Source organism: Sphaeramia orbicularis, chromosome 15 (genome assembly GCF_902148855.1).
Source record: "Sphaeramia orbicularis chromosome 15, fSphaOr1.1, whole genome shotgun sequence".
Classification (NCBI taxonomy): Eukaryota; Metazoa; Chordata; class Actinopteri; order Kurtiformes; family Apogonidae; genus Sphaeramia; species Sphaeramia orbicularis.
The window spans coordinates 37,332,923-37,356,506 of record NC_043971.1 but is presented as its reverse complement, the minus strand read 5'-3'; the positions used below and the strand labels follow the sequence as shown (position 1 = coordinate 37,356,506).

Here is a 23,584-nt window from a genome sequence, read left to right as displayed (position 1 = left end):
CCCTGCTCAACAACAACCTTTTGCCACAAGGGTGAAACATATGCATGCATGCATTATAATTCCCATTTAATCAACATTACACAATAAAATTAGCCTGGCCAGCCATCAGCCATCCGTCTTTCTAAATGAGAAATCTGTCTGGAATCGCGGGGCTTGAATCCAAATATGAAGACAGGACTAACAGGCACTGTGTAAACCAATCACAGAAAAGGCGGATGTGACGCTTTTGTCAGAGAAACTTGAGAATACAGGGTGTAATCTGTAATTCACCCCTTATTTTGGAAGCAAGTAAACGACCGACAACAATTGTAAAGAGATTTGTGAACTTGGAGCTGACTTTGTGTCATGTGTCGACGATTATGTTGATTTTTTTTTTAGGGGATTTTGGTCTCTTCCTGTTTTATTTTGGTGATGGTGGTCGCTTTCCTGTTTTTTGTCTGCACGCTGTCAGTCTTGCCTAATCCCTTTATTGCCTGCACTTTGGTGTTCCTCACGTAACTGCCCACACCTGTTTTTGATCCCTACCTTCCCTATACATTCTTCCCCTCTCCCTTTGTCTGTTGTCAGTGTGTCGTTTCTGTGATCTTGAGAAGAGCTTCTTCTGTTAAGTATCTAGAATCTTGAACCTCATGTTATCTATCTCAGGCTTTTAGTTTGTATAGAGTACGTTGTACTTCTCTTTTAGTTATTAGCGTTTTTAGAGCACGTTGTGCCTCTCTTTTTGTTTATCCATTTTGTACTTTGAGAACTTGTGTTAAATAAATCCTTTTTTGACCACTGACATTTGTGTCTCGCTGCATTTGGGTCCACACCAAGAGTCGTGTCGTAACACTTTGACTGGCGACAAAAAGAAGTATGATACATTGTAAAGCGCTTTGGGTGTCTAGAAAAGCACTATATAAATCCAATCCATTATTATTATTGTGAAACATCTGCCCTCCAGACTTGTGATTGGTTCGGTATAGAATAGATCGTGCATATTTGACGGCAACTGGCAAAATTTCGGACTGTTTTCTCAGTATTCAGATGGCTGGCCAGGCTACACTAAAACCACATATCAAAAACAACTATGTTCTACAGGGTGTCCCATAAGTCTCCATACATAGGAGACATAATACATTCCATACATATATGGTTCTAACATGTATTTCTTTATATTTCTTCTTTATAGTTCTTCAGCAGACACGCATTGAAATGTGTTCCTGACAAAATGGCAGTCATATAGAGCATATTATATAAATAAAAATGGTTTATGTCAAGAAACGTTTATTTTTCCTATGTATGGCGACTTATGGGACACACTGTATATTTTGCTGACTTGTGTATATAAATGATGGATTCTGTGATGGGAACATTTGACAGAACCTATTTACTGGAGTAGTGAATTCATTTGGTTGCCTGTTACTGGTGTCATATCCCATTTGCTGGATCCCATTGTCCGCCTATTCAAATAATCAAACATTCACTTTTCTAAATAGATGCAAACAAAGTAATCCTGTTAAAGTCACCTCTAGATAATCTTTGTCAGGCTCCTTTTAAATTAACCCATAAAGACCCAGTGCTACATTGGTGGCAGTTCCCAAATTAATTTTTCTCTCTATTTTAACCTTTCCTAAATGTTTTATCTCCAATTATTATAATATTATCTTCTGTATTTTGTCTTTTTTTTCAGTGAAAATTAGGTATTTTCCTATATTTAATTTGCTGATCATAAAGTGTTCACAAAAGTTCCGATTAAAGTTATATCGGAAGCAGATAAAACTGAAGAAATGGTGACTTTTTTAGCAAAGATATCAATAACTGAACATATAAACAAGTGTCTCCATCCACTGTCATTTATCCAACTCCATAGGTTTTACTGGTGAATCAATGTTGTAGAAGATGACAGTGTTTCCACGGTAACTACGGAGCCTCTGAACATCCAAATGGGTCATATCTGATGACCATGAAAGATAAATGTAAAATACATTTCAATTATTTCCATGTATTGATAGGATTAGTGGATCAACAGGTATTAAACAATTTAGATCAGTCGGTGGTTTTGGTTGCCAGGAGCTGTTTGGGTCTTTGTGGGTTTAACAAGAGTGATGCATCCTGTCACACACAACCTATCTGTGTTCAGATGTAAGGGTCATCTTTAACCCACTAGTCTAGCATTACAGATCAGGTTTTCACACCGGCAGAGCTCTGTGTTGGGTCTGGTTCCCAAACTGAATTTTGGCATGTTACAACAGAAAACAAAAAATGGTTGAGAACCTGAAAAGACGGTTCCCAGCTGGAAGCAAAAAAAGTTGACATCATCAGTGGGTGTGTCAAGAAGAAGAAGAAAACCAGAGAGAAACACAGAGTAACGTCCTCCCACTTTGACCCTGGCTCAAGCTGGACGCAGAGCACAGACCTTCTACTTCCAACTACCCTTCTCAATATTAACATTAGTATCCACATTAGTAAAACCCCCTCTGTTGTTGCCATATTTGATATTACTGACTTTCTTCGTCTTCTTCCTGAATAACTTTACTCTTCTTCATGGTATTCGGCCAGTATGGTAATAAAAAGTGGCGCCCTTTGGTGGATTGATTGAGAAACGCTCATTGCAACATACAGGAGGTATGGAAGTGTGAAGGCAGTGACGCATGACAATGTTAGAAACTCACAAACCTATTTGCATAAGTAACAGAACATAAATGAGCTTTAAGGCTCTCCATCAGCTCCCAGTTATGTTTCGGTGCACGACTGGGCTCTGCATCCGAAACATACCGAACCGTGACTTAAGAACCACAATACGTACCAAACCGTGGATAACCTGTACCGTTGCATCTCTAATAGATAGATGCGAAGATGTACTTTATTTATCCCAAACTGGAAAATTACAGTGTAGCAACAGCATAACACACATTCAATAACAATATAATACCACAGCAAACATGAGTAAAGATAAATAAAACACAAGAGCAAACACTATACACTGTCTACTATAAATTAGAAGTACAGTCTACTCTCGTTAAACCGCCCGCCGTTATACCGCCATTTTCGCTCACCACCGACCAAAACCATTGCACAAAAATCCCCAATGCATTATTCCATTAGCTACCGCCATTTCCGCCTATCGCCATCCGCCAGCCCAGTTCCATGCACAAACAACACTTATACCATTGATTTCCCGACCGTTATACCGCCAGCGTGATTGCCATCGAGTACACATAAATTTTAACAATGCACTGAAACAAACGCGCCAGACGCTGATCGCGACAAGCTACAAGTAGGTCTACGGAACGGCCACCGTTCATTTATCGCAGAACACTCAGTAGGTCAGGATGTCGGGAAGAGGACGTGGGATTAAGCCAAAGCCTCAAGATGATGGGGTGTCGTTTCCCGACACGGTATAATAATGCTTAAAATGTTTCCCCACTTTAAATGATCCCTTACAACATAACAGAATCAAGATTTATTTAGAAACGCAATTAGAACGGGTTAACGGAGGCAGCATAGACATCATATAGTAAAGACATGCACATTATGGACGCAACCCGTTGTAACGCCATTTTCGCTATACTGCCAATTTGGCCGTGAACGGAAGTTGGCGGTATAACGAGAGTAGACTGTATAAAAAGATCTGGGTAGAATCTGGATAATCAGAATCAGCTTTACTGGCCGAGTATGTGACCACATACAGTTTTTCTTTGCTCGCAACATACAATTTCAACATAAACCCAAACACACTTAAACACAGACCTAATATAAACAAACATTCGACTAAAAACAAGGACAACAATGGGTTGAGATTTACAGTGGATTTATATTGTGATATGTACAGAGTGCTAATTGGACTTTTATACAGTGAGTGGATGTGTACAGGGATCCGGTCTATTAAAAATATATGTTTATGTGTATATTATTATAGTGCAAATTAGTCAGTTCATTACACACATTAATGTACTGAAATAGAACTGTAATGTGCATAACAAGTTGAAATATTCCAACCGGGAATGTGCAAAATGACATTTAAGTGTAGACAGACTTGTGAAGTATGACGACTGTAAGCTCCTTTATTCACTTACCACATAGCAATTAAATGCAGTCCTGCTGTGTATGTGATCAGTGCTTTTATTTTGAAAGCTAATAACAGAAACGGTGGCTCTGCAATTTTATGTTTTTACTTGTTCAGATTGAGACAGACCTAATAGCAGACCATATATCCTGTGCATTTATGAGCCAATAAATACATAGCCCTGGAGTAAACGCTTACCAAGGGTATTATTTTCATCCTATTTCCGCATGATGTTTTATTCTCATAATGGAGCAGACACACTTCAACATTTTACATTTTTCTTCTTATTTGCATGTGACCTAGAGTTAAGCTCCTTCCCCTAATTTCACCAGAGAAAATAAATAATCATTATTGTAACCTTTTCACATTAAATTACAGTGATTTGAAAAAGATAGAGAAGATAATCTGGGAGATGACTTCATAAAACACTTGATGTTCCCAAATATCATCATAAAGTGCTTCTCTTTCTCATACGACCACAGGAGTTTTCAGCTCTGAGTATTTTACTATTTGGATTTTACAACTCTCTGATGTTTTAATGACCCCTACGTGCTCCCGATATATTAATATAGAAATGAATTTGCGTATCCGTGTGTGCGCATTAGTGTAAATGTGCCATTTAGCCAGATGAGCCTTCCCTGAATGTAAACGGAGAGGCAGAGCGCCGGGGACTCGGGGACACCAGGTTGCTAATGACCTCGTTAAGCAGCGAGCTAATTGGGAGCGCTTGTTTAAGAGCGAAGGATGCGGCAGAGGACAAGGTGAGATGATGGGAGGCTTTGGGGTGGGGTGAGGGTGGGGGTGGGGCGCTCTCATCAGCACGAAGAGCAATGAGGTCATCACGAATAGAGGTTAAAGGTCAGTCATTATCATACCAGCCAGTGGGATGCTGATTTGATAGATACAGGGGTTGGACAAAATAATGGAAACACCTTAAAAAATCAACAAAATATAATTTAATATGGTGTAGGTCCGCCTTTTGCGGCAATTACAGCCTCAATTCTCCGAAGTATTGATTCATACAACTTGTGAATTGTTTCCAAAGGAATTTTAAGCCATTCTTCAGTTAGAATACCCTCCAACTCTTTTAGAGATGATGGCGATGGAAATCGACGTCTTACTTGAATCTCTAAAACTGACCATAAATGCTCAATAATGTTGAGGTCTGGGGACTGTGCCGGCCATACGAGATGCTCAACTTCATTAGAATGTTCCTCATGCCATTCTTTAACAATTCTAGCTGTATGGATTGGGGCATTATCATCTTGAGGTGAAGGTGTTTCCATTATTTTGTCCAACCCCTGTATTTGCAGAAAGTGGCCATTTTCGCCAGTTCAGATACCTGTAGAGGACCAAACATAAAGACCAGGGCAAAGGTGGTAAAATTAAGAAAAATGATAATTTAATAAAGTTAGCAAAATGTTAACACAAGCTCAAAAAATGTCAGTTAACAAAACGAACAAAGATGGGCCCAAATGAGGTCAACTAAACCAAACTGTAACAGAACAAAACCTGACCTACCCAGACAATGAACCAAGGTGGGCTTAAAATAGATAAGGACTAACGCAAATCAAACACAAGGGGGAGACATTACACTAAGGGTGTATTCACACAGACCACGTTTGCTCCGTTTAAAACAGACCAGAGTTTGTTTCCCCAGAAAGTCCGGACTTTTTTTTAGGTGTGAATACAAACATGCGAACTCTGATTCGAGCCAAATAAGCAGACCGAGACCACATAGAAGAGGTGGTCTCGGTTTGCTTCCAAATGGACTCTGGGCTGGTTCACTTCTGGTGTGAATATAACCGACCTCGAACCAACCAAACCAAGGAATCTTGCGCCTTTTTGTGCTTGACGAGCCACCGCAGCCACTGGAAATAGCCGAGGTTTACAGGTGGTCAGAGCTAATAGCAGCAACTATGAGCTGTGGACAGATGTGGAGCAATGAGGAGATTGAATGTGCCATTGACATTTGGTCAGATGCCCGTATTATGAAACTGGCTCCGACTGAGCTTTCCTTGAGTGTTAACGTTATTTTTGTAAATTTGTGTCTGTAAAAATACAATTTATATTCCGAAAATGATAACTGTATGTAGGAGCACCAGGTCTATTTTCATCAACACTGGCCATCTCTGATTCACCCCGCCCCCGACTTTTCTGTTCAATGCTAGCGCAGTTCGTCACATGCGTGCTTCTGTTCACGCATTTTGGTCCACTAGCAAAAAGTGCAATGTGAATGTGATCCGACCCAAATGAAAAAAATAAAGTCCGCATTTGATCCGAATCAAATAAGCGGACCAAAGGACTTTTCAGGTGTGAAAATGCGGCCCGGGGGCCAAAACCAGCCCGCCAAAGATTCCAATACGGCCCGCGGGATGAATTTGCAAAGTGTAAGTTAGGGCATCAAACTCAAAAATAATATTATAACAACCTATAAATAATGACAACACCAATGTTTTCTCTTTGATTTAGTGCAAAAAACATTAAGTTATGAAAATGTTTACATTAACAAACTATCCTTTAACAACAAAATGTGAATAACCTGAACAAATATGAACAACCTGAAATGTCTAAAGAAAATTAAGTGCAATTTTAACAATATTCTGCCTGTTACTAAATGTTTTTTTGTATTTGTAGATCTGATGCATATGTATAAATGATAAGTAGAGGCATAATATTGGTAAAACTGTACTTATATTTCTTTACAAGCTTCATGTTATTCCAGTTACTCACATCCTTTTTGTTTGGATAGTTTGTAAACATAAATATTGACATAATTTAATGTCATTTTTTTCACTACAACAATTAGGAGTTGTCATTATTTACTGGCTATCATGCTATTATTTGACTGGTCCGGCCCACTTCAAACTAAATTGGGCTGAATGTGGCCCCCGGAAGAAAATGAGTTTGACACCCCTTAAACCAAACCATTAACTTAACTCAAAATAACATAAAAAAAAAAACTAATAATCATAACAAGACACAAAATACTAACTGTGTGAAACCAAGAATTTAAGCACCACCACCCACACACACACACACACACACACACACACACAGTCTTGTGATAATAGTTCCTTTCCACTTCCTAAATGATGATCAAGCCCATTGGTCTGGTCTTTTGTCTTGGAACTCAAGAACAAATGTAAGTAATTCAAACATAACTAATACGTTTGCACCCAAATTAGCATGTTTAAATAAAACACTTAAACTAAACCATGTGCTGTAATTATTAACTGTAACTTAAGAAGCAAAAACTCATGAAACAACAAAAACTACAAACACAAGGTTGTGGTGATTAAGGGATCCACCACAATACCCATGCTGTGTGTTTTCTCTAAATTTCCTGAGAAAACACCTGTGGTAGGAGTACCACAAGTCTACTGGATGTCTGATGTTTTGTTGTGCTGAGCTGAGTGTAGCTATAACATTATGTCCACTGACAGGCAAAGTTGTATTAACTTTGATGATCTCATTCCAATGGGACCTGCCAGTGGGTGGATATACTGTATTAGGCAGCAAGTCAACATGTAGCCCTTAAAGTTGATGTGATAGAAACAGTAAAATGTGCAAAAGTAGGATCTGAGAAACTTTAATGAGAGAGAAACTGAAGACCCTGGTGCTAAAAGTCACAAAAAAGTCTGTTAAAAATAATTATAGGGTGGACTTAGCTAATAAAACATGTTTATATTCTCAACTTGAAAATGTGACTTCAGTACTTTTGGCATCAGGGTCTTCAATTGTGATGGTCAAATCACTGGGTCAGAACATCTCCAGATCTTGTTGTTCATTCCCATGATAAAGTGATCGGAACCTAGCAAAAGTATCTAATGAACAACAACCGAATCTCAACCAATCAAGTATCTATGGGAGCAGAACATTATTACCATCTGTCTAATATTGTGTTGTTCCTCTTTTTCCACATAAACAGCTCTGACCCGAGGCCCAGACTGCACCAGACCTCTGAAGGTGTGCTGTGGGATCTGGACCAAGACGTTAGCAGCAGATCCCTGAAGTCCTGGAAGTAGAGAGGTGGACCTACATGGATCAGATTTATTTGTCCAACACCTCCCACAGATGATCAACCGTCCTGAGATTGGGATGTCCCTCCTTAGTCCATTTTTGGTCAGTACTAACCACTGTAGACCAGGAACACCCAACAAGACCTGTAGTTGTGGAGATGCTCTGACCCAGTCATCACCGTTACAATATGGACCTGGTCAAAGTCACTCAGTTCATTGTGTTGCTCATTTTGCTGCTTCCAACACATCAGCTTTGTGGACTAAATGTTTCCTTGCTGCCAAATATAACCAACCCAGTGAAAAGAACCACTGGAAAGAAATAATCACTCATTACCACTGTCAGTGATCAGAATGTTTTGGATGATCGGTGTATATCCTAGTCCAGTGTTCATAAAAAGTACATTCATATTGATCAATGGGCCATTTAGGTCAAAGTGGGAAAACATGAGACAAAGGGAATGGTTACATGATGTTTTTTAAATCCGATTTATTTTTACAGAAGTAATTAATCCGGAACTAAAGTATTTTCTCTTCTGTTTACATGGAAATGTTAAACCCGAATACAGGGTGGGGAAGCAAAATTTACAATGAACATTTAGTTGTTTTTTCTCAGCAGGCACTACGTCAATTGTTTTGAAACCAAACATATATCGATGTCATAATCATACCTAACACTATTATCCATATCTTTTCAGAAACTTTTGCCCATATGAGTAATCAGGAAAGCAAACGTCAAAGAGTGTGTGATTTGCTGAATGCACTCGTCACACCAAAGGAGATTTCAAAAATAGTTGGAGTGTCCATAAAGACTGTTTATAATGGAAAGAAGAGAATGACTATGAGCAAAACTATTACGAGAAAGTCTGGAAGATACTATTAAAGAAGAATGGGAGAAATTGTCACCCGAATATTTGAGGAACACTTGCGCAAGTTTCAGGAAGCGTGTGAAGGCAGTTATTGAGAAAGAAGGAGGACACATAGAATAAAAACATTTTCTATTATGTCAATTTTCTTGTGGCAAATAAATTCTCATGACTTTGAATAAACTAATTGGTCATACACTGTCTTTCAATCCCTGCCTCAAAATATTGTAAATTTTGCTTCCCCACCCTGTAAAGGTTTACATGAGAAACGTTTATTCGGTTCTCGCAGCCCTTCTGTTAGCTTAGCTTAGCATAGTCACTGCATTTCCATGATCACACATAACCAGTTTTTTAAAGGTGATTTGTAGTCTTTTGTACGTGATTTTGTAAAATCCGATTCTTCCCTAATTATTTCTTTAGATCCGCGACTTACTGCACTCAAACAATCTTGGGACTGTTGTGTTGACGGAAGTTGGAAAATCTTTTTGTTGGAAGGGATGCATGCACTAAATTAGCTTTGCTTTACCATTTTAGCTTTGCATTAGTTTTTATTTCCCAAGATTTCATTCCTGCAGTAAGTCACATCGCCATGATTTGAGCCTCAATTTGTGATGATATTGACCCCAGCGGACTAAAGTAATGATTAGGGAGAATTGAATTTCACAAAATCAGTCATAAAATACTACGGATCACCTATAAAAGCCTGGCTACGTCTGACCATAGGAATAAAGCGATTATGCTAAGCTAGGCTAAGCTAAGCTAACAGAAGGGCTGCGAGAACAACGCAATCAGTGCACTGCAGTGCAAACTGTTAAGCCCACTTATCGAACTCATTAGCGCATTACAAATGAATTAGTAAAAAACAAGTGGTGAACTATTCCTTCACGGTTTTCCAGGCTGGTAGATTCCATCAGAATAGCCCACTGGAATGGTTTGGGTTGACTAGACTGCATTGCATATTCTTCCGCCATCGCAGAATGTGTGCGTCATTGCGACAGGACAAGACAACGAGCATGTGCAGAATGGAAGGAATAAAGTCCAAACGGAATAAGGGGTTTACATGTCCGAGGAATAATTTAGACCGGATTCAAAAGTGGATTAAACCAGTGACTTTAATTGGGTTTAAATTTAATCCGAATTTTTCTTTTTCATCTGGAATAAGGTGTTTACATGGGCATCTGAAATAGGATCTAACCTTTAATCAGATTAAACCAGGAATAAAAGTTGTCATGTAAACGCACGGATTGTGGCTTTTATTACGAAACTAGGAAAATAAAAGAAACTAAACCAAATCAACGGCTGCATCGGTTTGTCCAGAGGTTCCTCTAACTGTTCGACAGCAGCCAGGCTCTGCAGATAAAGGCTGAATACTTTTTTCACAGCTGCTGTAAGACAGCGGTGTGCACCCTGATGACCAGGCCTAAAAGGACTCTACAGAGTTTTACAGTTTCAGTAAAAGTCTGTAGGATTATGCCAAAAATCATTTAACATATTAAATACCATAACTTATGGAAATCAGCTCATTTACAGTATCATTTTCACCTCATTACCTCTGAAGCATAAATTGACTCATTGACATCTCTTACAATTTTTTTTTTTTTACTTTTTTTGTTAATTACCTCACTGCACATGACTGTCTCATGAGTTTGGAGGGTAGAGGGAAAAAAAACAAAAAAACAAAAGATACTGGGTCCACATTTAACTGCTCATTAAAATGTAATGACTACAGCTTCAGCATCAGTCACATGTATCACCATCAGCCAATTGTATCAGTTCCCTGATGTCACCAAACATCCTCCCAATGTTTACAACAGTGAGTTCATTTACATGACCTTTAAAATGTGATAACTGCAAATAATCAGACAATGGAAATAATCAGATCTAACACATTTACAAGCACTCCTGAAATGTGATAATTGAGAAAACTTGGTGTTACATGTCTCAGTCCATTATCACATTTCTTTCAGAGTATATACGTAGTGACATAAGAGTCAAACTTACTCTCATATTAACAGGTATACATGCACAAAGACAGAGTACTGGGGAGAAATCTAGGTGCATACAACCCATTCTTCATTATCAGATAACTGTCATTAGTCACTTCTCCATTGGACATCTGCGCAAAACTTTACCGATATTTACTAAATGTCCAAAAAACAGAAGTGTGTAATTTCAGTTTTTCCATTAAACACAAATGCTTTGTTTCTTTATTATCGTGAGATGACATGAGAAGTCATGCCATAAACAATCTAAGTATCATGTTGATTTACTGATATATTCATTATTATTATATGTTACCCATCTATCCCGTACTGAATTAAAAAATTATTTGTTTCGTGGTGTGTCCACACATACCGCACCATGTTTCTTTTAAAACTCTTCTCCACTTGTAGCGTCTTTTATTTTATTTATTTTATTATTTTTTGTCTCACATGACTCTAGTTGCAGAAAAAGGCCTGTCCATTGAAGTTTTGCGTGATATAGCATTTGGCTACACCCGAAAAACCAACTCTTGCTAGCGCAAAAACTTTGAATCAAAAAACAAGAGTTTTGGCAATATTGTTTTTCTTTTTTTTTTTTTTTTTTATATTCACGCAATTTGAGGGTCAGTGGAAAAGCAGCTACTTTCAGTTAAAGTATACGACATTATGCTGTTCACATAATCACTTGAATAATCTGATTACTCCAGAAATCAGATAATAATCAGATTTGTAGTGTGCATGTAAACAGGTTCAGTGAGGTGGATTTTTAAGTTGTGGTAAAATGAAATAGATAAAAACTAAATTCTTGAGAATTACTTTGTACAGTAAATTATGTGTAACCATTAATCCTTTAAAACATATATTTGGAGGAGATGAGCTTTATCGTAAACATAACTATTCCACTGTTACCCTTATTAGTATAAGGGTCACTCCAGAGTCACAGGACAATTTGGAAATAAATCTAGTCTTTATTCGATAATTTTCTTAGCTTGTCCAGCCATCCGGTTTTCTCAGTTTTCTCTATACCGACCAATCACAAGTCTGGGGGGCGGGTGTTTCACAGTGCGACTTCATTTTGTCACGAGTCAAAGTCAGTTCCAAGTCCACAAATCTCTTCACTGTTTTCTGTATTCTCAAGTTTCTCTGACAAAAGCGACAGTAATCATTCACCGTAGTTTCTACTCGACAACCACCACTGCACGCCATGATGGAAACAGGCTGAGGTTTGTTGACATTAGAGTTCTGCTCGTCGCATAATTATGTCACATCCATCTTATGTGTGATTGGTTTACTCAGTGCCTGTTAGTCCTGCCTTCATATTTGGATTCAAGCCTCACGATAACAGACAGATTTTTCATTGAGAGAGACGGATGGTGGCCCGCCTATAATTTTCTATCATGCATTTAAAAAATCCTTAATAAACCATCAAATAACTTGATTCATTCAGCTCAAGCATCAAAGGTACACTTTTTATACAATGTCTAATACTCAGGAAGCTAAAAAACTGTGGAGAAAAAAAAAAAAAATTATAAAGATTTCATTTTCTTTTTTGTCAGACAGATAAAAAAAAAAGTTGATTTTTACCTTTACATGTTTCGGCTACAACCTGTAGCCTTCCTCAGAAGGGTCACTTGATGTTACTGTGGTGTGTCCTGTCAGCTGTTTTATCCAGGAATGCCAGACAACAGGGGACGACTATGGCCCCTGCTGTCTGGCATCCTACAGAGGACAGCATCAGGTGTGGGATAAGGTGTAAGATCCCTCATCCCTGTTCATGGTCCTCGGGGCCTGTTTCCTGATCCCTATGGCCTCCCTAATCCAGCGGCAGTAAAGGTAAAAATCTACTATTATAAAGAATCTGTCTGATAAAAAAGAAAAGGAAATCTTTATATCTTCAGTAGATAGTATGAACCCGATGAAGATATTAAAAAATTGTTTAAAAATTCCTTTACCATTAAGTGAAGAAAATGCCATTAAATAATCAGTTAATTTCAAACAAGACTTGACATATTCATTTAAGCAACTTTTGAAATCTAGCTCGCCCAAGTTTTCAGTAGCCACACACTTTTTTTTTCCCTTTTTAGCTTACCGGCCGACAGACCGTAAGTTATTGTCGTCATGCGGCATCCGGCGTCGTCGTCATCTGTCGTCGTCGCCTATCATCTGTCGTCTGTTACAAAAATTTCAGTCGTCTTCTTCTCCAAAATTACAATTCTGATTGACTTCAAACTTGGTATACAGCTTCTTTATGATGATGTCAACAAAGTTATTGAAATTATTTGGATCTGGATCTGATTCTGGATTTGGTGCCACTTTGAAAAATTTCCCCATTATGAGAGATAGGAAGTGGATCGATGCAATAACTCAGTAAATATAAATGATATCCAGTGTAAATTTCTACAGTCCAGCCCTGATGGGGAGATGACCAAAACATAATGTCCACAGGCTGATCAGGATCTTCTTCTGGATCCGGGAACTTACAGAAAATTTAACATGGGCTCTTATGGGGAAAAAATTTCAATCGTCTTCTTCTCCGAAACTACAGTTCTGATTGACTTCAAACTTGGTATACAGCTTCTGTATGATGATGTCAACACAAGGTATTGAAATTATTTCGATCTAGATCTGATTCTGGATTTGGTGCCACTTTGAAAAATTTTCCCATTATAACCGATAGGAAGTGGATTGATACAATAAATCAGTATCAATGATATCAAGTTGGAATTTGAATTTTTTACAGATCTGATCAAAATATGACCAAAACATGGGCTATTTCTGTAATATAATAAATACACAGAACTGGGTGATAATAAATGGCATCTAGATACATTTTCCAAAGCTTTTAATTTGGCCGGTAAGCTACAGGGCCATTGGTCCTATTTTTTTTTTTTTTTTTTTTTTTTTTTTTTTTTTACTAATTACCTTCGCCAAGGAGGTTATCTTTTTGCCAGTGTTGGTTTGTCTCTTTGTCTGTCTGTCTGTCCGTGTGCAAGATAACTCAAAAAGTTTGGATGGATTTGGATGAAAATTTCAGGAAATGTTGATACTGGCACAAGGAACAAATGATTAAATTTTGGTGGTGATGGGGGGGGGTACTGATCTGCCTTTTCTAGTTTCAGTATTGATTCTGAAATACTGAATAGCTCTGTTATGCATCAGATGGTTGAAATTAGACTCACAGGGTTGTGCAAAGTAATAGGGTTTGGTGGATGAAAGTGACTGGTGACATGTTTGGTGAGTTTGGGTATTTGTACCATTGGTTCTGATGATATGACCGTAGAACTAAATGGGCCTTGCCTTTCAGCTCAACAGCTCAAACTGTCACTTATTTCACAAAATAATCATTTTGTTAATCGTAGCTCTTTTCAGATGGCATCATAAGTTGCTAGACTACAAATAGGGTGTTAAAGATCCTTCCAGAGGTCGTCTGATTCTAATGGAATCGACAGTTTTCAGTAAATGCTTGTTTATTCAGGGATTGATCCAGTTCTCCAATAGGACTCCGGTCCTCCTTCAATGACCCCAAACCCATGTCACGGTTACACCAAGAGCATCTTTTGTCAGAAAAACCACTAGAAAAAAACAGGCTTTGTTGGAGTTTTGTCATATTCTGTGGGTTGGTGATGCACCATTAGACTCCACTGATCTATGGAGGAAATATTCAGTGTTTTTACCCTGAAAGTTGGAGTGATAGGTAACTGTATGTCTATTTTGATAACCCTGCCAAACAACGTCACAAACAGTTGGGATGCCAGTAGCATTAGCCCCTTGTGGAATTTATTCATAGACCTGTGTTTTATCAGCTGCACTTTATTTAGCTTTTAAGGCCCATAAGAAATTATCACCTCTGTTCAGGTAATCATCAGTCAGCTGCTCCTAATGCTACGTGACAAATAAAATATAGATGTGAAGTATGTAGCACATGTGGTGCTAAAAGTTTTTATATTCTTCACCTCTGGAGGTTGGCACCCTAAAATAAGCTTCTGCTGGGGGGTGTTTTTTAACTGCATTTTAGCTGCATAAGCTAACTGGCAGTTTTTTTTTTTGTTTGTCTTTGTAGTGATATTTTCTGATTATAACTGACTGAGTTTTGGAATTTTTTGATTAAAAACAATATTATTTCAAATACTAATTTAAATTTAGCTTTTTCCTACAGTATCTGGATTGGCAGTCGACCTCAAACCACATCTATGCAGAAGCTTAAGAATGAATCCAACCTCTAGAAATACTGGGCACACACTCCTTAAAGAAAAAGACTGGAGCTGCTGTCAAACTACAGATACGTATCAGTCACAACACACACACACACACACACACACACACACACACAGCAGACACACACAGATTTTAATTTCCTCTCAGGATATGAGAAAATCTGTTAATAATGCATGGTGGGACACAGAGAGATCATGAGTCCAGATCAGAGCAGGCAGGCGGGCCGGGCTGATTGACAGTTTGATCTGATCTGCACTAATGGAGGACTTGATGAAGAAGAGCGGGAGGAGGAGGAGGAGGAGGAGGTGGTGTGAACTGCAGCCACTGTCTGCTCCTCCAGTATACCACAACACACACCCAACATCTTCCAAACAAGCTCCCCGTGTGCCCTGGGCTTTCAGTTGGTTTGTGCCACTTTGTGTGTTTGCGTGCAGTGTGTGGGTGTGTACTCACGGTGTGTCAACTTGGAGAGGACTGCGTTTTTAATCAGTTCATTTTCCCCCCCAAATCTAATTAGAAGTGTGAGGGTGGCAGGGTCGAGGGGAAGGGAAGGATGGGGAGACGGGGGAGGCAGAGCTGGAGGGGGAGAAGGAGAATTAAATCCAAATGAAAAGTGCCTTCCCGTGTCGACCTGAATCTAATGCGTGGCGGCAGAAGAGCAGGAGAAGCTAATAAACGCTGCAACGCCCCTCCAAGGTTAGCACGGAAAAACAAAAACAAATTAGCGCTCCAAACCCTTCCGCTCGCAGGGAAACGTGGCGGCAGGGAGGAACAAAGGAGCAAATGAAGATGAAATAAGGGATGGAGAGAAGTGACTTCCACAGGTGGAGCTGATTAATTATATCCTGAAGAGACGACGAGAAGGATGGAGCAGACGGCAGATCGTGTAATCTACTGGACTTTTCAGTAACACGCTATTTTCCTAGTCCTTGAATTTGACTTTTTGTACTAATTCCCTGGAAATTTCTCAAGTGATTGTCTGGAAGTAAGATGTCAAATGGAACGTTTTATTCTTACGACTTTGTCTGAAAGAGTAGTGTAATTTGGCAGAATAATTTGTAGAAAAATGGACGTATTCAACATGCCTCCATTAATGTCCACCATTGTAGGGCGTTCACCTACATGGAAATGTCCACAGGTTACATGTCACAGGTTTGGCAAGAAAATGATGATATTCACAATTAAATCCTATTTTTATCCAACACTAATAACTGCACTGCTTATTATTTTAATTATACCTTTCATAGTGCTTTTGCAATTCATTTTTTAGATTATACTCTTTTTTTTTTTTTTTAGAATTACTTTGTCCAGTAAATGATGCCTTTAACCCTCCAGTATCCAGGTGCACCTTTTAGGAACACTTTGCACTTCGTTTTAAAAAACTTCATATTTATTTTTCACAATTTAAATAAGGTTCAAAAGTTGTTCATTTTTGCATGATCTTTAAAATTCTGGCCACAAACTAAAATGTGCACATTGTAAAAAAAAGAAAATTACAAGACTAGCATCTGTCTCCCAAGTGTGCCTAAAACGCACTATTTCTTCTGTTTGATATGTATGATTAGGGCTGACCTTGATTTACAAAAATAAAATCAAATTAGAGCAGAAAAATAAATCAATATATAATATTTAATAGTTTGATTTATAGGTGTGCCTTTTTGGCACACTTAGTGACAGATGCTAGTATTTTTGAACATTTGACCTAGCGCCAAAAATAATAATGCAAATTAACCAGTGTTGGAGTTAATCATTGACATATGCCAGGCTGAAAAAAACAAATAATATGTGATCCACTTTTTATGTACTATATTGAAAAAAAATTATTTTTTTGTGTTTTTTGCACCCAAAAAAATGGTTTGTTTACATTACAAACATGGCATTTAAAGGGTTAAAAAATGTGACAATTATTGAGTATTTGGTATTTTTATTTATGGCTCAAGTTGATGAAATAGAAAAAAAGTGTAAAAGAATTAAAAACTAGAAAAGCACTTGGAGAGCGCAGACCTCCGCCAAGGCTGATCAGTGGCCCCCCCCGTGGGCCCCCCCACGCCAAGGAGGTTATGTTTTTGCCAGGGTTTGTTTGTTTGTTTGTCTGTCTGTTTGTCTGTCCGTTAGTGTGCAACATAACTCAAAAAGTTATGGACAGATTTTGATGAAATTTTCAGGGTTTGTTGGAAATGGGCCCCCCCGTGGGCCCCCCCACCCCCAATCACCACCAAAATTTAATCATTTCTTCCTTATCCCATTTCCAACAAACCCTGAAAATTTCATCAAAATCTGTCCATAACTTTTTGAGTTATGTTGCACACTAACGGACAGACAAACAAACAAACCCTGGCAAAAACATAACCTCCTTGGCGGAGGTAACAAACTGTATGAAAAAATTTTTGGCATTATTCCACAAGTGTGCCTTTTTGGCACACTTGGTGCTCAGTAAGGGCCTCGGTAGACAGGAGGGTTAAAATACATATCTGGAGCAAATGAGACTCATGTAAAACACAACCTAAGTATTCCTCCATTTCCCTCATTAGCATAAGGATCATTCCAGAATTGGAGGACAATTTAGGCATCAAAGTGTTTGGAAAAAACTATGCTCTATTCTATTATTTTCTATCATGTATTTAAGAAATCTGTGAAATAAAATCCATCAAATAACTTCATTCATCCAGCTCAAGTGTCAAAGGTACACTTTTTATGAGATGCTTTATATGCACCATGCCTAGTGCAACCCTGTTATACTCACGAAGCTGAAAAAACTATATCTAAAAAAATGTTTTGAAAAATGCTTTAGTGTTAAGTAAAAAAAATCCCATTCACATTAAATAATCATCTAATTTCATAATGGACTTGAAATTTCAGCACTGACTTTCAAATATTAAAGAAATCCATTATTATCAGATCGTTCAAACTATTAAACAAAATCATTTAAGACAGTGTTTTTCAGCGGGGGTGGTACCGCCCCCAGGGGGTGTTGAGACACTGTTGGGGGGGCGTTTGGAATGAGAAAGCTGAGAGGGGGGCACTGAGACAGACATGGGGGGGGGGGCATTAGTCTGTATTCAATATCAAGCAGCATGTTATGTCAATGGTGAATTTCTGTGACACTCCCCCCAACCCAGACACACACACACACACACACACTACCTATGCAACATATACAGTACAGGCCAAAAGTTTGGACACACCTTCTCATTCTTCGCATTTTCTTTATTTTCATCACTATTTACATTGTAGATTCTCACTGAAGGCATCAAAACTATGAATGAACACATGTGGAATTATGTACTTAACAAAAAAGTGTGAAATAACTGAAAACATCTCTTATATTCTAGTTTCTTCAAAGTAGCCACCCTTAGCTCTGATGACTGCTTTGCACACCCTTGGCATTCTCTTGATGAGCATCAAGAGGTAGTCACCTGAAATGGTTTTCACTTCATAGCTGTGCCTTGTCAGGGTTACTTAGTGGAATTTCTTGCCTTATTGATGGGGTTGGGACCATCAGTTGTGTTGTGCAGAAGTCAGGTTGATGCACAGCTGACAGCCCTACTGGACAACTGTTAGAATACATATTATGGCGAGAACCAATCAGCTAAGTAAAGACAAACGAGTGGCCATCATTACTTTAAGAAATGAAGGTCAGTCAGTCTCGAAAATTTCAAAAACTTTGAATGTGTCCCCAAGTGCAGTCGCAAAAACCATCAAGCGCTCCAACGAAACTGGCTCACATGAGGACCGCCCCAGGAAAGGAAGACCAAGAGTCACCTCTGATGCTGAAGATAAGTTCATCTGAGTCACCAGCCTCAGAAATCGCAAATTAACAGCAGCTCAGATTAGAGACCAGATGAATACCACACAGAGCTCTAGCAGCAGACACATCTCTACAACAACTGTTAAGAGGAGACTGCGTGAATCAGGCCTTCATGGTCAAATAGCTGCTAGGAAACCACTGCTCAGGAGAGGCAACAAACAGAAGAGATTTATTTGGGCCAAGAAACCCAAGGAATGGACATTAGACCAGTGGAAATCTGTGCTTTGGTCTGATGAGTCCAAATTTGAGATCTTTGGATCCAACCGCCGTGTCTTTGTGCGACGCAGAAAAGGTGAACGGATGGATGCTACATGCCTGGTTCCCACCGTGAAGCATGGAGGAGGAAGTGTGATGGTGTGGGGGTGCTTTGCTGGTGGCGCTGTTGGGGATTTATTCAAGATTGAAGGCAACCTGAATCAGCATGGCTACCACAGCATCCTGAAGTGACATGCCATTCCATCCGGTCTGCGTTTAGTTGGACCATCATTTATGTTTCAACAGGACAATGACCCCAAACACACCTCCAGGCTGTGTGAGGGATATTTGACCAAGAAGGAGAGTGATGGAGTGCTGCGCCAGATGATCTGGCCTCCACAGTCACCGGACCTGAACCCAATCGAGATGGTTTGGGGTGAGCTGGACCGCAGAGTGAAGGCAAAAGGGCCAACAAGTGCTAAGCATCTCTGGGAACTTCTTCAAGACTGTTAGGAAACCATTTCAGGTGACTACCTCTTGAAGCTCATCAAGAGAATGCCAAGAGTGTGCAAAACAGTCATCAGAGCTAAGGGTGGCTACTTTGAAGAAACTAGAATATAAGAGATGTTTTCAGTTATTTCACACTTTTTTGGTAAGTACATAATTCCACATGTGTTCATTCATAGTTTTGATGCCTTCAGTGAGAATCTACAATGTAAATAGTCATGAAAATAAAGAAAATGCAAAGAATGAGAAGGTGTGTCCAAACTTTTGGCCTGTACTGTATATATATATGCTCTGTCAGACTAACCCCCCCCCCCCACTCGACAACTTCTTACAGAGCACTATAACTCCCCCTCACAACTTGTAACGGAGCGCAATGACACCCACAATCCACCACCCCTCCACCGTTGCAAATCTTTTTTCAGGGGGGCAGGAGACTCAAGATGATGAAAAGGGGCATTTGCTCAAAAAAACGATTATTTTAATAAAAATGTATGATAACAGGGCAGCAAGTAGAGTCACAGGGTTGTGTGAAGTAATAGGGTTGAGTGGATCTATTACTTTTGATTGTAGGTCATAACATAAATGTGACAAATAAATTTTTTCATACTAATAAATCATTCAGTGGTTTACATATTTGAAATTTTAGACCATAAACTGGATCTGATGAAATATTCAATAGGAAAAACAGTAGTACAATAGGCCAACAAACTGGTTTTAAAATGAATGAGAATATCAAAAATAAAAACTACAGACCTGATCAAAATCTTAAGACCAGTTGAAAAATAGCTAGAATTTACCTTTTGCACATTTGGATCTTAATGAGGTTTTAAGTAGAGCTACAATATACAAAAGCAAGAAGGGGGAGTGAGACAAAAAGCACTTGGAAAAAGTCATTTATTGAAAACAAGTAAACTGAAATAGGCTGTTTATCAGCTGATCAAAAGTTTAAGACCATCGCTCAAAAAATGACAAAAAACTCTCCAAACCAGAACAAAAAAATTTTCTCAGTTGGACTCAGTAATGAGTAGCTCCACCGTTCTTGTTAATCACTTCAAAAATTTGTTTGGGTATGCTTGATGCGAGTGTTTCCAGGAGGCTGGTGGGAACATTGCTCCGAGTGGTGAGGATGGCTTCACGAAGGACATCAACTGTCTGAAACTGATGGCCCTTTTTATAAACTTCCCTTGCCATCCATCCCCAAATGTTCTCTATGGGATTTAAATCAGGGGAACATGCGGGATGGTCCAAAAGAGTGATGTTATTCTCCCTGAAGAAGTCCTTCGTCAAGCGAGCATTGTGAACTGCAGCGTTGTCCTGTTTTTAAACCCAGCTGTTACCACACAGACGAGGGCCCTCAGTCATGAGGGATGCCCGCTGCAACATCTGCACGTAACCAGCCGCCGTTTGACGACCCTGCACCACCTGAAGCTCCAGTGTTCCACTGAATGAAAAAGCACCCCAGATCATGATGGATCCTCCTCCACTGTGCCGGGTAGAAAACATCTCAGGTGGGATCTCCTTGTCACGCCAGTAACGTTTGAAGCCATCTGGACCGTCAAGGTTAAATTTTTTCTCATCAGAGAATAAAACTTTTTTCTACCTTTCAATGTCCCATGTTTGATGCTCCCTGGCAAAGTCTAAACGGGCAGTTTTGTGGCGTTGTAGGAGACGAGGTCTTTGAATTTGTTTTTTGTTTTTGAGACCCTTTTCCCGCAGATGCCGTCTGATGGTTGTTGCGCTGCAGTCGGCACCAGTAAGGGCCTTAATTTGGGTCGAGGACCGCCCTGTGTCTTGACGGACAGTCAATCGGATCCTCCGGCTCAGCGCAGGTGTCATTTTTTTGGGTCTACCACTTGACTTTTTTGTTCCATAATGCTCAGGATCTGTCAAAAAATTTAGAATGACTGTCTTACTGCGTCCAACCTCAGCAGCAATGGCACACTGCGAGAGGCCTTGCTTATGCAGCTCGACGATCCGACCACGTTCAAGAAGAGAAAGTTTCTTAGCTTTAGCCATCAGGAGGGCATGACCGTGTGAATGCCCGACAGAAAATGAGAATTTTGAGCAGATTTTGGCTTTTATAGCCTGCGGTCTTAAACTTTTGATCAGCTGATAAACAGCCTATTTCAGTTTACTTGTTTTCAATAAATGACTTTTTCAGAGTGCTTTTTGTCTCACTCCCCCTTCTTGCTTTTGTATATTGTAGCTCTACTTAAAACCTCATTAAGATCCAAATGTGCAAAAGGTAAATTCTAGCTATTTTTCAACTGGTCTTAAGATTTTGATCAGGTCTGTATTAACAAAAAATATTATATAGTTTGTTGCAGGATAAGCGAGTAGTTTCATCTGCAAAACTACTGTAAATCTTTGCAGGAGTTGTAACATTAAGCGTTACAAAATTAGCTCCATTATACAATTTCCAGTATAATATGGTAATTACTGGATCAGATTTTCTCAAAGGCAGACAAAGAAAAGCAAACTATGAAGCACAGGAAAATGAAAGAGTATAAAGAGAGCTGGGAGACATTCTTCATCTTGGCAAAGGTTTTAATTCCTTTTTTTAAAGTTCATAACCTTCAGTGTTTTTTACAGTCACTATACTGGCTCAGATGACGGGCCTAAATCCACGTAATCCTTCTCTGGGTTATAGGAGACTATTTAACAACGAAAACAGAAGCCAGTAGATTCACAGCTACAGTACTGACACGCTAAAGTTTGTACTGAACCTCCTGAAGAAACAGAAGTTAGAAAAGACTCAGAGGACTTTATATATATATATATATATATATATATATATATATATATATATATGTGTGTGTGTGTGTGTGTGTGTGTATAAACATTCATTCCACTCATTCGCACTGCATTTTGCCTCTAACATCACACACCATTCTTGATCTTCATATTTAATTCCCTTATTTTTTTCCTCTTTCAACCTTCTCTATAACCCTCCTTTGTTTCTGCTGTGAGGTAGACGAGCAGCTTGTGGACAATAAAGATGGACAGATTTGCAAATACAAGTGTAAATAAATAAATGATGACATTTGTGAGGACAGAGGAGCTTTATTGTGGAGTTCAGGAATGAATATGTCGGAATAAAAACAGTGTGTTCACTGTAGTGTCTGCAGCTTCATTAAAAAGAAATCTGTGTAAACAAATACTTTAGTGTTTATTACCTTTGATTTTGCCTTTCATTCACAGGCTTATTATCAGTTTTATTCCAGTAAACCCTTATTGTCTTTAGGTAATTCTCCTTGTGATTCTTCCTCCCTCCCTAAATCCCTCCTTCATTTACTTTATTTCTCTCCTGCTCCGTATATATCCCTTTCTCCTTCCTCAACATTCTGCTCTTAGTTTGCCTTCGTCCTCACATTCGCTGCTTTATCTCACCAATATCCTCCCTGGTATTTTCCCTTTATTATATAATTTAGAGCAAAGAATGATAGGAGAGATGAAAAAAGAGAGGGAGGAGGAGACTGAGTTAGAGGAACGAATGACTGGATGATGATATAAAATTACGGTTTTAGATCATCTCTCTGCAAGCCAACTTTAACCACAGTCAATTTAATAAGAGGGACAAGCGGTCTATCTTTATCTAACAAGGTTAAAAAGAAAATATCTGACTTTTTTTTTCTTTTTTTTTTTAGCTGTAAACTGAGTTATTTGACTTGATTAACAAAAATCACTTCTCAAAAATTGCAGAATTGGCTCAACATGTCACATTTGGTATCAAACAGTGGTGGCTCATCAATAGAGGGCACCACACATGAAGAAGATAATAGGAATCACATAAAATAATTTTACAAAAACATTAATATTTAAATAAATAAGCTGCACACGATACAGCCAGTGAGTACCATATATAATCTGCATTCAAGCGTGGTTAAAAAAAACTGTTTTCGATCTTTTAGTGAGCAGTCAAGTGATGTGTTTCCTGTTTGGGG

General features: G+C 38.8%; 1 protein-coding gene across 1 annotated transcript in view; it reads right to left on the bottom strand.

Annotated features, from left to right (window-relative positions):
- The window catches only part of LOC115434149 (attractin-like protein 1), a 765,420-nt gene that overhangs the window by 565,255 nt on the left and 176,581 nt on the right, over positions 1 to 23,584 (bottom strand). The window lies entirely within an intron of this gene.